Genomic DNA, 16,849 nt, shown 5'->3' with positions numbered 1-16,849 from the left:
GAAATGCGTGTGACTTGGTAATACTGTAATATAATATAAAAACAACAACTTGTTTTTGTTGCACTGGAATTTCCAGTCTTTGCTTTATGGACTTATTCATTATCTGTATTGAAGGAAAATAGTATCATTACACTCTCTACAATAGCTTGTTTGGAATCGGTCCCAATAACAGCTATCAGTTATTAAGAACTTACCTGTCGAACAGTACCTAAAAGAACACTAACATATTAGGCACTATTAAAAAACCACATGACATAAAACAGGTGGACCAAATTCAAATATGACAAGTTACGATGGTTCGACCCTTCGATCATCCAGTTAACGCCGTTTTTCAACAGTATTTCAGTTTTGTAACGGTGGGCAGTTAACCTAACCAGCGTTCCTGGATTCTGTACCAATACAAACCTGTTCTCTGCAAGTAACTGCCAAATTCCCGCAAGTATCAGAGGTGGGGGACGAAGGATTTCAGACACAATGTCTCTTAATCAAATCATATGCATCGTCCGAGCCCGCGATCCGTAGATCTGCACTCTTCTTATTGAGCTAAGCGGGCGGGCTTCATCCAGTTATAGATCCAATGTTCTTCGCAGATAAAAGAGATAGTGACAAGGATAGACGACGGAAATGACCCACGTGTGGGAATTGTCCCACATTCTAACACTTAATATTTTCTTTTATATAAACAAGGAAAGAGTTTAACGTGTATTGTCTTGTCGATTAGAAAACATTTCGCAAAATGACCTACTTTTGGCTATTCCGACTAAAAAAGGATTCCAGATTAGTATCCCTTCCTGGTGTAATTCAAACATGTTAGAATGGAAATAACATTTAGTTTTGTGTTCTTTGTTGGAAAATAAAACACGATTTTGAGTTCAGATACATAGTAATCTAATCACGAAGGCCGAAATCAATTTTCCAAATAAAGGAGCTAAAGGTCTTTGAATTGTTGATGAATTTGTGTTACATAATATAACTTCTAGGAGTACGAATGTTCCACCAGTCATTGTTGCAGAGAAAGCGGCCGATATGAACAGACGCAAAGATACGGTTTCAACATATAGAAACTGAGTCTAACAAAAACAAACTTAACAGTAGTTGCTTTTTTAGAATTATTATTTTCAGATTTTGCAACTACTTTTCACCGCATGACAGTTAAAGCTGGGATTTGAATTCTACAGGGAGACATGATTGTATTTTTAAACTCATGACCACCTTGCATAAACAAAAGAACTTCATTATGACTCTTTAACAGATAAAACGTCTGTCGTAATGACCCGATCGATGCAGCATACGTATTCACATTAAATTTTATATTACATGATAAATTTTAAATGGTTAAGCTGTGGGAGACTTTGAGTACTCATGAAAGTGTGACGGACTGACTGCTGGCCGGACAGTTCAAACACTGTATGTCTCCCGGGTTTTCGACACCGGGGAAATAAAAACGAAACACATTCGTTACAAATACAACATGTACATGCTCGCCAAGATGGATAACCATACAGTGTATAATCTTTGGGATCTAATATAAAATGTTTATATTATATAAGTTCTTAAATTAGTTTGTCTTATGCATGCAAACAAGTAGGATTTAAATGGATAGACATGGATAGACATATATGCTTATTCACGCGGATACCCATATCAACTATTCATCCGTCACTGAATACACATGTAAAGTATTTAGTTGCAATACAAATTAAAAAGACTGTAAGGTAAGATAAAGAGTGAGACTCTTATTGAAAAAGACATAAACCATACCTTGATGAAAAAAACTAAGACAACCACATTGAAAAACACAATAAAAAAAAGTTTCTTACATTTACCATATATATTGAATGTCAGGCAATTATTTCATTCAAATTTAATTATTTACTTTTATGCTTTATGAGCTTCCTTTTGCCCTTCTTTAGGAATTATTATGGCGTCCTTATTACAGTGTTTCATAAATGTCTTTCACTATGTAGTAACGAAATCTTAACTATTAACTGGCTTCTCTGAAGTGCATGTCATAAAAACTGAACAATGCAAGGAGGTAATATTATTACCAAACAAGTTCAAGAGCCGATAACCGCATGATGAACTAAAGAATTACAATGTTCATCTTGCATACAGTCACTCACTCTCCGTGGAGCCTCTAAAGTCACTGACTTCAAACCACGTGCCCGTCATAGATGTTGGTTGGACACCCCGCTTGTAATGTGAGGAAGTCGTCAATCTGACTAATGGAAGGTCGTGGTTCGACCCAGATGCCATCCCATGCCTGAAACAATGCCCGGTGGGGCACCTCGGTTCTTCTTCCTAAATCATTAAATGCAAGAAAAGCCGCTATATGGCCTAAATTGAAACCTTAAACCCAACATAAGTTTGCCCTCTCTCAGCTGCACTTATTAGGGTAAACGAATCATATAGCTAAGGGTAAACGCAATATGATGTAACGCAAATGAAGCAGATGAGTAATTTATGTACTCACTTAAAAGTTTTAGATATCGCTGCAAAATACATTCATACCCAAATATGCATTCAGGCTTATACAGTGGTACATATAGATCTATCTTTCAAGCAGGTTAGTTACATTTATTATTATCAAAATATTTACATATTATATTGAAATGATTATGATTGGTTCAGTTCAAAATAATGATTTTATATAATTTTACAAATGATTTTCTTCGTTTTGCAGCTAATTATAGCATGGTTTATTTGATTCAGTTTTGAAATGAAGTTTCAAATAAGAAGCAAAACGAAAATACATAACTGAGCCGCACCATGAGAAAACCAACATAGTGCATTTGCGACCAGCATGGTTCCGGACCAGGATCCATGCTGTTCGCTTTCAAAGCCTATTGCAATTAGAGAAACCGTTAGCGAAGAGCATGGATCCTGACCAGACTGCGCGGATGCGCAGGCTGGTCTGGATCTATGCTGGTCGCAAATGCACTATGTTGGTTTTCTCATGGTGCGGCTCATATACTTCTTGATTGAAACATCAAATCAATATAACCGGACGCAGGTATTTATGCATTTAACTTGAAATTTGACCAAATATTGCGTTGCTCAAGATCTTTCAAGGTCGAGATAAAGCTGGTATTTCTTTCTCCGGCTCTTTAAATATGAACACCTTTATTTTGTTTGTGCCTGTGTTTATGTCGGTTACCTGAAAGGATGGCTCGTATTAATATGAGAATGTTTTACTTCAAGTCAGATACTGGTTTCTTTCTTAAGTCTAGTCAATTGATAAATGCAGAAATGTACAAACCAGTTGTTTTAATCATATTAATAGCTCTGCTTTTTATACACTTTTTGGAGATACACCATGATTTGATATGGCTATTCTCTTACTCCTCAAGTTTCAACTTTTCAACAGCTTATTGTGAATCATTTGCATAGGGTTGGTGACATTTAAAAGCTAAATCATGATACAACAATGTGGTAGTCACAAAGCTAGTTTACAGTTTGTATGTCGCCATGTCTTGAGGTATTTGTGCAACGAGGGGAATATCATAAACTATAAATGTCCTGATACTAAACATTTTAACAAACTTGAGGTCAAACTGGCCAACCTTCCCTTTCATATCAAACATTTCCCCAATTCTAAAAGTGCTCCAAGCTTGCTTTGTGCCTTCAACTGTGTGAGAAACCGGGTATGTTTACAGTTCATGTTATATATCAATCGAAACTCGATAATTTGGCTATATATTTCATTACACTAAAGTTTATTTCTGATATTTCTCTTCAATTAAAAAAAAATATGTTATTACTGACATATAACAAATTCTATAATATCGGGTGATGCTATATCATTTTATGTATTTCACGACATCAACCCAGTTTTAAAAAGTCATTAATTTACGAATAAATATGTAGAATTTACAAAAGAGTGAATTTCGTTATAAGGTAAGAAAACAAAATAACATCTTAAACAAGTCATATCTTGAAAACAAATTTAAAGTAGGTTCGATTTTTGACAATATCGTTCTTAAAGTTCAATATCAACACCCATGTGGCCGTATAAATGGCATTTACTCATTGAATTAAAGCGAAACATTCATTCTGTATTTTTGCGACTATTTTTAAAGAAATGGGTAGAGACGTAAAACTGGTGTAATGAATTTTTTCCACTTCTAGATTTGATTAAAAGTTTCATATATTCATAACGATATATTGGTCGAAATGTCTGAAAAATATCATATATGTACTATTATGAAAGGTATTGCCAAAACTTTCGAGTGGACATTAAAAGTTTCGATTAGCGTACACAAAGTGGAGGACTTCCGCTGTTTCTTATATCACTGGCATAGAGGGCATTGTCTCAAAAATTTAAACAAGAGGGCCGCGATTGCCCTAGGTCGCTCACCTGTGTAACACACCATAACAAAACATGTTTTACCTAGTGATTACATGAAAACAAATATTCTGACCAATTTTCAGTAAGATTGGACCAAAAAACGTGATATCTTGAGTGTAAACAAACATTTTCTTTGATTTGACCTGGTTTTTGACCCCACATGACCCAGATACGAACTTAATTAAGACTTCATGATAACAAACATTCTGACCAAAATTTATGAAGATAGAGTGAGAAATGTGCCCCCTAGGGTGTAAACAAGCTTTTTTTTTGACCTGGTGACCTAGTTTCTGACCTCATATGACCCAGTTTCAAACTTGGCCTAGGAACCATCAAGATAAACATTCTGACCAAGTTTCACGAAGATAGGGTCATAAATGGGGCCTCCAGGTTGTAAAGCCGGTTTTCGAAAGAAACCAAGATTTTATTGTGACTTAAGTTGTGTGTAAGTGTGATTAAAATCAAATATAAAACGTCACTTCTATTGTGTTCACAAGGTAAAAATTTCCAACTTTTTGCTCTTGTAGGGGTCAATCAGGGGCCATAACTCTGGAACCTATGACTGGATCTGACAGATTCACCATGTAATCAAAGATTTATTGTTGCTGAAGACAGTTTGCAAGTTTGTATCAAATCAAACCATAAACGAAGTCTCTATATGGCTGCAAAAGTCAAAATAGCAAATTTTGGACCTTTAAGGGGCCATAACTCATGAACTCATGACGAGATCTGGTCAGTTTTCGAAAAGAACCGAGATATTATGCGAATACAAGTTGTGTGCAAGTTTTATTAAAGTTGATTACAAAATGTGGTCTCTATCATGTTCACAAGCCAAACATGGCAAATTCTGGCCCTTTAAAGGGCCATGACTCTGGAACCCATGATGGGATCTGGCCAGTTTTCGAAAGGAACCGAGATATTATGCCCATACAAATTGTGTGCAAGTTTGATTAAAATCAAATACAAAATGTGGTCTCTATCGTGTTCACAAGGAAATTGTGGACGGACGGACGACGGACGGACGGACTTACGGACGGACGACGGACGAAGGGTGATCACAAAAGCTCACCCTGTCACCACATGACAGGTGAGCTAAAACAAGGCACGGGCAAGCTCAACTGGTCGCTTCATCAACGTAACTTGTAATACTAGTCACCATTCCTCTCGGTTTTTAAACGTCCGATACCCTCCTACCCCAGTCGTACAAAGGTAAAGTCGCCCCATTAATATATGGATAACTGCTACGTTCCTGAATGTTGATTAAAACTGGCGAGCAATGGTGTCAGTGTTTGTTTCTGGATAGTTATAAAAACGTCATTCCAAAGGCATGTAATTCAAATGAAGATGAAGATAGATACCAGTATCTCAATAGCCCATATCTAATATAAGTAGGCTTTATCACATGAGAGAAATAACGCCATGTCATATCATATTGATATTACACTAGTAATATGACATTTCGCGTTTCAATTATAGAACACGTTGGTCGAATCCACATTCAAAGGTTATCGCATTTTATCCAGAAATATGCATGAGTTTTGTAGCGGAACTATATTAGTATCATCCCGCGAAAGATTCTCGATGCAAATCTTATAATATATAATTATAAACGTATCTACACTTAAAACTAATAAATAAATTATTTAAATTTGTTATTAAACCTGAGTGAAATTGAAAATATCGTCGTTAGGGAACTTTTAACGCGACGGCAAATGACGTCACACACCCAATACGAAATTTGAACGTCAATATGTAAAATATTGACGTTTCAGGTTACTTTGAAACTTAACGGAGGTTTTACATGCGTATGTTCTAATGTCTATAATTAGGAAATGAAGAAAGAAAATATGAAAGGACGAACGAAGAAAGACACACTTACAAGGAAGACATGCTTCTGTCGAAAAAGCTGACATGTGATGAAATAATCTAGCATATGTGTCTTTTTCACATTGAATGTGTTAAATTCAGAATGAAACAGATAAAATGTTTGGGCGAAATTCGTATTAGATCTATATCCCTGCAACGCCAGTTTTCACACACTTAAGACTTCACTTGTCAGTTTTGGAAATGATATTCAAGAAGTGGAAAACGTAATTTCGGTTAAAGAGAAAATTCATTTCACAACTGATTTGTCAAATAAATACGTTACAACTTACTTGAAAACTTCGTATATTATCAAAGCTTTATATGAACCCTCTCTGCTTCAACATCTTCTCTGCGTTGCCAGTTTTCACACACAATGTAAACTTCCGGTTTTTGTCAAACACTCTTACCAAATGGTGAAGGATGACTATATAGGCATGTAAACAACTTAAACAGTTTATGCCACTATAAACAGTACAGTACTTATTATCATAATAACATTTAATAAAAGCAGAATGATGTTTATTTCCAATCATTGGTCGTTTGACATGGTCTACAAATCCACTATTACGATTTCTTAAGAGTTGCCTCCAGATTACCAAACTCTCTTGCGGTCTTCAGTATCAAAGCTCAGCCCTTTTATACCTTGATGTAGGCATTAGTCATAGTATTGGGGGAGACACGGACTTCTAGAGTCATGAAAGACAAAACAGTAGAAAAAGCTATTCATGCATAACAACCCACGAACAAAGAAATGGAATTTTTCATTCAATTTTCACTGTACCGCCAAAGGGCTCGGTACGCTTTACATTGAAAAATGGCCCATCACAAAAATTGCTAATATTTGTCATGCAAAGATTGCAAACTTTTAACAACAAGAAACTGAAAAAAATATTCAGATACATCAAAAACTCACCTTTCTACAGGATATTTACCGACCCGACTGTTCGATGGAGAACGTCGTCTGCTCAATTCATTTTGACGTCGCGCGGAATTCTTCGTTTCCCGCTTATCATTTTCTCAGTATCCGCTAGTTTAATTCGGTGATACGGACATTAAGCAGTCGTCGACTATTTATACTGTTACTGTTATTTAAATGTAGCAAATAAGTATAAAACGACAAAAGAAACAGATCCGCATTAACCTCATATATCGTGCTGACTTTATCAAGATGCTGACCGCGATAAATAAAACAATAATCTACACTCATGGACTTTTATAATCGGTCACTGTCGTTATAGCGATAACTTTGATAATATTTAAATTACTCAATTGATATTTTCTCGATCACCTTTGTTCCCATAACATTATACCATTTATTCGTGAGGGTAATTTCCCGTTGAAACGGCTCAAATTAATCATGCGTGGTGTACTTTATTATTTTATTTTTAGTAGTCTTCACGAAATTATGAAAATCATAGATGACTGATTATAAATGTCTATGAGTGTATATTTATATTTCATATGTGGTTAAAATAAATAAATAAAAACCGGAACCGCGTTTCAATATGTGTTTTCATACTTGTAATACAATTCACCGCTGCCGCTCTCCCTATAATTTTTAATCTGTTATACGCAAGTAACTGACAACTATTTAACATTTTGTATTATCGTTTGTTGCATACTCTCTGTTATGGAGAAATGACTGACGCAGATAGAAAGGCTTAGTGATAAGTTTACGCATTTTATATATCTGAAGCGATTGATACAAAATGATGAATTAAATATAAGTTTGATGATAATGAACAATTAACACATACGTACATGTATATATAAAACACTGATTAATATACATGTGTCCATTGCTAATGTTCAAATACAGTTCTAAGGTATCTATTCCTATAAACTGTAAGTCTCTATTGTGGAATGCAAAAATAACAATTCTAAGTATTCTATTAGCATTTTCTGAAGTTAGATTTTAAAAAATGTCTCAAAATAAATCAATAGGGAAATATTTCGTCCCTTGATGTACGGGTTCATTGAGCGGTCTGTAAGCCTTTAAGCTGACTTAGCCGCATCGGATCAATAATCATTCTTTAAACAAACGCATTTGAGTGAATGAATGGATGAATGAATGAATCGGAATGAATGAATGAATGAATGAATGAAAAGACAGTAGTATATGAATGAAAAGACAGTAGTATAAAATCATTTTCATAGAAAAGCTAACATGCATATCATTCGACTTTGTAAAACGATAAAAATATAACAGAGTTTCGCCGAACTAGTGTTCATACAGCATGTCTTAATTAGTCATCGACTGTCATCATAGATATGACAAATGACAGGTATTTTTAACTATCATATCGGTTAGCGACGTACATGTCACCCACCAATTTGATAAACATCAACACATTTTGGATTAAAACATTATTCCTCTTGCTTACTAGCATCAGACACGAAGTCGGCCATTTGTTTGAACGGTAACGACCGGTTCCCAGGTACCATACCACACTCGCTACATGGGCACATGACCCGACAACACGTGCGCCGGCCTTACACTTGCAATACCAAGATGTGATATTTTTACTGTCATACCCGATCCAACATTTATACTTAACAGCTGATGTATGCCTGCTTTGTAGTCTAGCTTGCAAAATACCAGGAACATCGCTACATACAGATAATGCATACGTGTCGTCACTCATATGTTCAGCTGTGTACGATTTAGCCAATTTTACAGTATACACCCCTAATGTAATTCCGCGCACTTGTTCTTCTGACATTTAGGAAAGTCAATAACTGCTGATTCTGTTACTTCTCGCCACTTTTGTTTCGTCCGGCTTTGAAGTTTTCCTTCTACTGTGTTTTGTAATTCGTTTTTCCTTTTAGCAAGTTCGAACATTTTAGTGCCAAGTTCGATATCTGCGAGGCGATCCTTTGTTTGAGAAAGTGGAGGCTTAAACTTGTTACAGATTGCACATATGATGCGGACATAATCCGTTAAATTCGGTAATTGACTTGTTGGTAGTACATTATTTAGAATCTGCCATTGTTTGATTCTAGCATTGGCAGATTCTACAACCCAACGTATTTTTGTCACAAGTCTACTTTCGTTAGCGTCTTCTGTTGTGTGTTGTGTTTTTCCTTTCTCTAAAAAAGAAGGCATTTTAGCTTCAATTCCGATGTCTTTAAGCACTCCTAAAGAATCTGTAAAACCTCTGTCAACGACGAAAACATTGCCACGCCTAACCCATGTTTTCATTTCTTCAACATTTTGCTCTAACATACTGTTCAGAATGTTCGCATCATTATTTTTACCATTCGCCAAATATGGACCAAGTACTGATACTATGTATCCAGATGTTGTTACTACCATCATTGGTTTGACAAGTGGTCTTTTCTTGTGTACACTGTATGTTTTGCGCTGGAATTTGAAATTAGAACTTTTGTGTATATACACGTACGTTCCGTCTAAAACAAGGATCGCCGGCGGGCTACATTCATTTTGACCTAATAAAGAAACTGCTAATGGTCGTGTGTGCTTTTCAATTACATCACTCCTGCTAATCTGTGAAAACCCGATGTACAAAATTGTATGGAACAGGAATACAGACTATTATATGAATTACAGTATGTACGTATATGTAAACTTGTTTTTATAAAATACCCTTAATGAACCTCAAAATGTAAAGAATGCTTAAATGATGTTTTGATATCATTAAATACTAAAATTAGTTTTGTTTACATAAGTGATATGATATTCATATTTAAAGATAAAGTCATTCTATAAATGAGATTTTTTAAACAAGTTTTCCCCTTTTAGGGCCTCATCTATGTCATTTGTCATTATATCAAATGTGTATAAAACGTAACTGAATAAATATTGTGTCGATAATAATTACTTATTGAGTTCATAAATTCACTTTTTGGAAATTGCTTCCAAAAATATGTTATTAAAATGAATGAAACATATGTCCCCTTTTGAGGCCTCATTTTAAGCTTATTCAGGTAAGCGAACCGCGTACCTCCTCCTTTATTTGGATTCAGCATGCTTCGAAATAGTAATATACAAAGTTTCATGCTTTCTTCACGAAAGGAAACATCTTTTCCCTATAATCTAGATTAAAAAAAATTAAAAGTTACTCCTGGACAAGTATATAATAAATAAAAAAGAAAAACATCCAATGGGTTTTCCTCTCTATATATTTTTTGTCTACCGACCGGTTTCATCTACAATCATCAGGACAGACATATAAAAACCATTTTTGTCTGCCCTGATGACTGGAGATGAAACCGGTCGGTAGACAAAAATATATATAGAGGAAAACCCATTGGACGTTTTTCTTTTTTATTTATTATTTATGAGATTTTATATATTTGTGGAATAATAAAGGATTGGGAAACTAAACCTTTAATTATCAAGTTCATACATTGATCTACAATGATACGTTTCATGTAATTAATGGCAATAACTGGTAAGATTCCTTTTTTTCAATTCGTTTTGTCGTCTTGCAATAATATTGCTCAGAAACTGATACAAAGTTTATATGAAACTTAATGCATCTTTCGAAATGAGAACATGTACTTGGAGTTTATCATAAAGTAATTGAAAATATTATGCATTGTAAACTTTAATAATAAAAAATACGACGAATTTTTGTGACTTATCCAACATCAGTAAGTATTCTACTTGTAAGTGATACATTTCGGATATATTGTAAATTTCAAATCTGATTATTTTTCTAATTTCTTTTTAAAAATATATTTACTTTAATGGCATGCTTTATCCGACGACAAAACACTAAATGTTGCAGTAACTTAGTCAGTGTTTAGTCGATTTCATAAAATCACTCTGCATTTGTCAACATTAAATTTATTAATATTCTCACACGTTTAGAGAAACATGTCATTAATTACATATTCTAACACTTTTAATATTTTCTTTTATATAAACAAAGAGGAATTTTCCCGTGTATTGTCTTGTCGATTAGAACAAGTTTCGCAAAATGACCTACTTTTGGCTATTCCGGTTTACTCCCTCGTATTTAAAGCCGCATTTTATACCAGATTAGTATCCCTTCCTGGTGTAATTCGAACATGTTAGAATGGAAATAGATTTTCGTTTTGCGTGCTTTGTTGGCAAATAAAACACGAGTTTTCGTTCAGATACGTCGGAATTAATGACGGCCTTCGGCCTTCGTGATTAGATTACCACGCATCTGAACTCAAAACCGTGTTTTGATTACCAACAAAACACGCAAAACTAAAATCTATTTCCCAATTAAAATTTCAACTAAACTTGTTATGCAATGAATGATATTCATTTTTGACATTGCATTAAATCTGATATATGATCAAATGTCTAGTCACGTCATTTCTTTTTTTCTAAGATATGGCAGGATAAAGATGTCATACTACTTAGTGTCGTGATTTTCATTCGTTAAACGAAATTCGTCCGTTTGTAAACTATACCCTTTTACCTGTACTTTTGTGACTTTTTAGCTCACCAGAGCACGAAGTGCTCAAGGTGAGCTATTGTGACCGGTCATTGTCCGGCGTCCGTCGGCGCGCGTCGTCCGTTGTGCGTTGTCTGTCATCATTTGCCTTGTGAACACTGTAGAGGCCACAGTTGTGACCCAATATTTATGAAATTTGGTTAGAATGTTTGTCTTGATAATCTCTAAGTCAATTTTGAAACTGTGTCATGTGGGGTCAAAAACTAGGTCAGTAGGCTAGATCAAAGGAAAAGCTTGTGAACACTCTAGAGGCCACAGTTGTGACTCAGTCTTTATGAAACTTGGTCAAAACGTTTGCCCTGATTATCTCTAGGACAAGTTTGAATCTGGGTTATGTGGGGTCTAAAACTAGGTCACCCAGTCAAATCAAACGAAAAGCTTGTGAACACTCTAGAGGCCACAGTTGTGACCCTATCTTTATGAAACTTTGTCAGAATATTTTTCTTGAGGATCTCTAGATCTAGTTTGAAACTGGGTCATGTGGAGTCAAAAACAAGGTCAGCAGGCAAGATCAAATGAAAATCTTGTTAAAACTCTAGAGTCCACGGTTTAAGTTTGAAACTCATGAGAATTGGTCAGAATGTTTGTCTTGATGACCTCTAGGTCAAGTTCGAATCTGGGTTATGTGGGGTCAAAAACTAGGTCACCCGGTCAAATCAAGTAAAAAACTTGTTAACACTCTAGAGGTCACAGTTGTGACCCTATCTTTATGAAACTTGGTCAGATATTTGTATTGGTGATCTCTAGATCAAGATCGAAACTGGGTCATGTGGGGTCAAAAAGCTAGACCACTAGGCCAGATCTAAAGAAAATCTTATTAACACTCTAGAAACCACAATTTAAGTTTGAAACTCATGAGAATTGGTCAGAATGTTTGTCTTGATTACCTCTAGGTCAAGTTCGAATCTGGGTCATGTGTGGTCAAAAACTAGGTCACTCGTTCAGATCAAAGGAAAAGCTTGTTAACATTTTAGAGGCCACAGTTGTGACCCTATCTTTATGAAACTTGGCCAGGTTGTTTGTCTTAAAGATCTCTAGGTTAAGTTTGAAACTTGGTCATGTGGGATCAAAAACTTGGTCAGTAGGCCAGATCAACTCTGATGAGCGATATAGGGCCATCATGGCCCTTTTTTATAATTGGGTTGAGGTTGCAAAATGAATTAAAAGCTATCATAGAATGTTTTAATTCGTTGAAATTTAAATATGTTATTCAAAGGATGTTCTAAACAAGTGAGAAATTTCATAAATAACTACTTATGATATAAAAGATATTGCGAGCGTCAGGCGTTTCGCTTACTGCATAAATATTAGTTACTGCTTACTGAGGCTATACACCATTATACCACATACACTTCACCCTGTAAAGCCTGATCGTGCATACATTGATATTTACTCAGTGATAACTCTCACATTCGTAAGTACATTTACTTAACTTGATAATTGTTTTTACATTGTTAGCTTGACATGTTTATTGCTTATTCTGTAATGTTTATTTTCTTCTAAATCATGTATAGTACGTATAAATATATTCTATTGCACATGCATATTAACAAGCTATCAGCTGCGCGAGTAGCATATTTGTGAATCACTTTATTTTTGTACGTAAACATCTAAAGTCACGTAGCTCTGAACAGTAAACACTATTCATATAATGTGTACATCGGGTTTGTGCATAAAGTTTGTTCACAAACAAGTATTCTAGTTTTGGGAGACGTGATAACAAAGTGCAAATTACTAGTTTGATATATTCAAGGACACGTCATGGTTGTTATTTTTGCATTATTGTAATACACCATAGGTATTAGAATTTTATTTCCAGATGACAATATTTGTGCTCAACAGATAAATCCTCAATACATATGTGAAAATAAGGGAAGTTGATTAAAACAATTGGAGTTGTAATTATATATACAAGCTACACTTTCAAGTTCCGTTTTCATTCAACCACAAGGTCAAAGACCCATGTTGTACATATACATCATATATGTTCATGACAAAACTGAACATTTAGTAATAAAGCAATAAACAAATGATACAACATGAATTTAACTGTAATGTTATTTATAAAACAGCTTGTTGTCCCTATGTTTAACTATGGCACTGGTATGCAAATTATTCATATTTTACCTGTTGCGCATATTCATTTCTGTTGGTGAAAATGTATACTCCGATAGTTCATATTAAAAGAGATCTGTCAACAGAGTATCTGTTAAGTCTAAATGTTAACGAAAATGTAAAGTAATACAGTTTGTGTATGTTTCAAAAATATGCAAGTATGAAAGCTTGAAGTTTAAAGGGAGATAAAGTTTGTAATTTTACAAATTAAGTATAATTTGCATATGTACAGTATAAAGATTGCCTTCAAAAACTGGACAATGAAGTTGTTCTTGTTGGGTTTTATATCACACCGTACAAATACAGGAATATGGCAATTTTCCCAATTTAATGGAAAACGAAGGCCCCAGCGAGCATTATTATTGATGCCTGGGTAGAACCAATATCTTCGGTAAACCAGCTGCATTGCTAGCTCACGTGAAAGAATTCTTCGCCACTTGAAGGGATTTCTCCCGCTGGGTTGACGGGAAAGTGATTTGAGATTTTTGGCATTAAATAAAAGTATAACATCACAATAATTTGTTATAACAACTATTATCTGAAAATTATTTCCCTGTATTTCCTATTCATCTTATTCAAGTTAGAGTCTTTATAAAGCATTGTGTATAAGAAAAATCCCTGGAATTTCACACAATACTTAAGGCACCTTTTAAATGTTGTTGCTTACCATACCTTGGTACCACAAGAGGTCACGGAGGTTATGGTACTTCAATATTATTCTACAGCATTTTCCTTTTATGTTCAACTACTGTCCCATCAGAAAGTCGACATGTCTAGAAATTGTTTTACCAAAATGGTATATATAAATAAAGAAAATTTATTCCCCTGGTAACTTTTTTCTTCCAGAAAATATAAGAAGAAGGCCATGTTCAAGACTCATTCAGGGGTATTTGTGATACCTTTTGGGATTGTATAAAATATTGGATTAAATCTGATTTAAATCATCACATCATGAAAGAACACATATTAATGCTTCCTTGTGTGAAAAAATATAACATTTTGTAATTAAACTCCATGTATTTTTTTCAGTTGCAATGAACGAGTTATTAAAGGTACTGTGGGTGTGTTGTTGAAAAGTGAGTGTGTGTAGAATTCTCGATATTCATAGAGGCAGATCTGATTATTTCCAAATTTAGTTGTTACATCAACTAGTTCATTTGCTGAAATTTGGATGTTAACGATGCTTGTTTGTGTGATTGTGCAGATAGCTTATTTAAGTCATATGTTTTAGATCTGCTTATATGTCAAGAGTGTTCTAGTTTGATGATGTTAAAATGAAAGTAAATTCAGATAATATCTTTAATTTCATCTTCACATTGGTGTTTCTTTCATTGCAATAGGTATCTCATTGCAACAAGACCTTTTCCTACACCCTGTCACTCATAATTTATATACACCTTTTCTTTAAATAATTGATACTATGCTTAAGATGAATGAATGTCTTTAGCATGTACTTGAATGAATATACTATTTCATTAAAAGAAAGACTGTATTTTGCAATTTAAGACAAAAAAATGCTCTTATTTATACGTCAAACTTCAAAATTTTAACATCTGCCTTGTTTGGATTTGGGGACCTCTTTATTCTTTTGAATGTAATTAATTGTATTTTTTACTTCTATACACATTTACGGCTTGTCATATTTTACGTTCTTTACGCACTTTGTCTGTTGTGCAATTAGCAAATAAACATATGCTATTCATACTTTATGGGAAAAAAACATGTATACTATGCCTGTAACATTTGGAATTCATTGTAACGTGTATTTTAATTTTACGAAACGCCCAAATCTTAAGTCCTGGATCCGCTCATGCATAGACTTGAATACTAGCCAAATGCCCCGCCCACTACAAACATATCTGTAATAATTAGTGTAAACTAAATTAGTGTTTGTCTTTCAGAAAGGTTCATTTCGGTATCAATTATTATAATTAACAAGTAATGAAACGAAATGTGTGTTTTTAGCTCACCTGTCACAAAGTGACAAGGTGAGCTTTTGTGATCGCGCAGCGTCCGTCGTCCGTCGTCCGTCCGTGCGTGCCTGCGTCCGTCCGTCTGTCCGTCCGTGCGTAAACTTTTGCTTGTGACCACTCTAGAGACCACATTTTTCATGGGGTCTTTATGAAAATGAGTCAGAATGTTCATCTTAATGATATCTAGGTCAAGTTCGAAACTGGGTCAGGTGCGGTCAAAAACTAGGTCAGTAGGTCCAAAAATAGAAAAAGCTTGTGACATCTCTAGAGGCCATATTTTTCACAAGATCTTCATGAAAATTGGTCTTAATGTTTACCTTGACGATATCTAGGTCAAGTTTGAAACTGGGTCACGTGCCTTCAAAAACTAGGTCAGTAGGTCTAAAAATAGAAAAACATTGTGACCTCTCTAGAGGCCATACTTGTGAATTGATCTTCATACGATTTGGTCAGAATGTTCACCTTGATGATATCTAGGTCAATTTTGAAAGTGGGTCAAGTGCCGTCAATAACTAGGTCAGTAGGGCAAATAATAAAAAACATTGTGACCTCTTTAGAGGCCATATGTTTTATGGGATCTGTATGAAAGTTGGTTTGAATGTTCATCTTGATGATATCTAGGTCAAGTTTGAAACTGGGTCAACTGCGGTCAAAAACTAGGTCATTAGGTCTAAAAATAGAAAAACCTTGTGACCTTTGTAGAGGCCATACTTTTGAATGGATCTTCATGAAGATTGGTCAGAATGTTCACCTTGATGATATCTAGGTCAAATTCGAAACTGGATTACGTGCTGTCAATAACTAGGTCGGTAGGGCAAATAATAATAAAAACCTTGTGACCTCTCTAGAGGCCATATTTTTCATGGGATCTGTATGAATGTTGGTCTGAATGTTCATCTTGATAATATCTAGATCAAGTTTGAAACTGGGTCAGCTGTGGTAAAAAACTAGGTCAGTAGGTCTAAAAATAGAAAAACCCTGTGACCTCTCTAGAGGCCATGCTTTCGAATGGATCTTCATAAAAATTGGTCAGAATGTAACCTTTATGATATCTAGATCAAGTTAGAAACTGGGTCACGTGCCATCAATAA

At 34.8% G+C, this 16,849-nt stretch overlaps 1 protein-coding gene across 3 annotated transcripts in view; it reads left to right on the top strand.

The window, feature by feature from the left end:
* Positions 1–12,956: 12,956 nt before the first annotated feature.
* LOC123524919 (glucose dehydrogenase [FAD, quinone]-like) overlaps positions 12,957–16,849 on the top strand; it is a 60,660-nt gene continuing 56,767 nt past the window's right edge. The window contains exon 1 of one of the 3 annotated variants that reach the window (XM_053538319.1): positions 12,957–13,084. The gene's annotated coding sequence lies outside the window, so the exon portion shown is untranslated. Of the gene's footprint in view, positions 13,085–14,814; positions 14,862–16,849 lie in introns of those variants that run through there. The other 2 variants (XM_053538323.1, XM_053538322.1) reach the window with 2 other exon arrangements.

This window comes from Mercenaria mercenaria, chromosome 3 (assembly GCF_021730395.1).
Source record: "Mercenaria mercenaria strain notata chromosome 3, MADL_Memer_1, whole genome shotgun sequence".
Classification (NCBI taxonomy): domain Eukaryota; kingdom Metazoa; phylum Mollusca; class Bivalvia; order Venerida; family Veneridae; genus Mercenaria; species Mercenaria mercenaria.
Note: the sequence above shows the minus strand (reverse complement) of the source record. Positions and strands in the feature narration are given on the sequence as shown.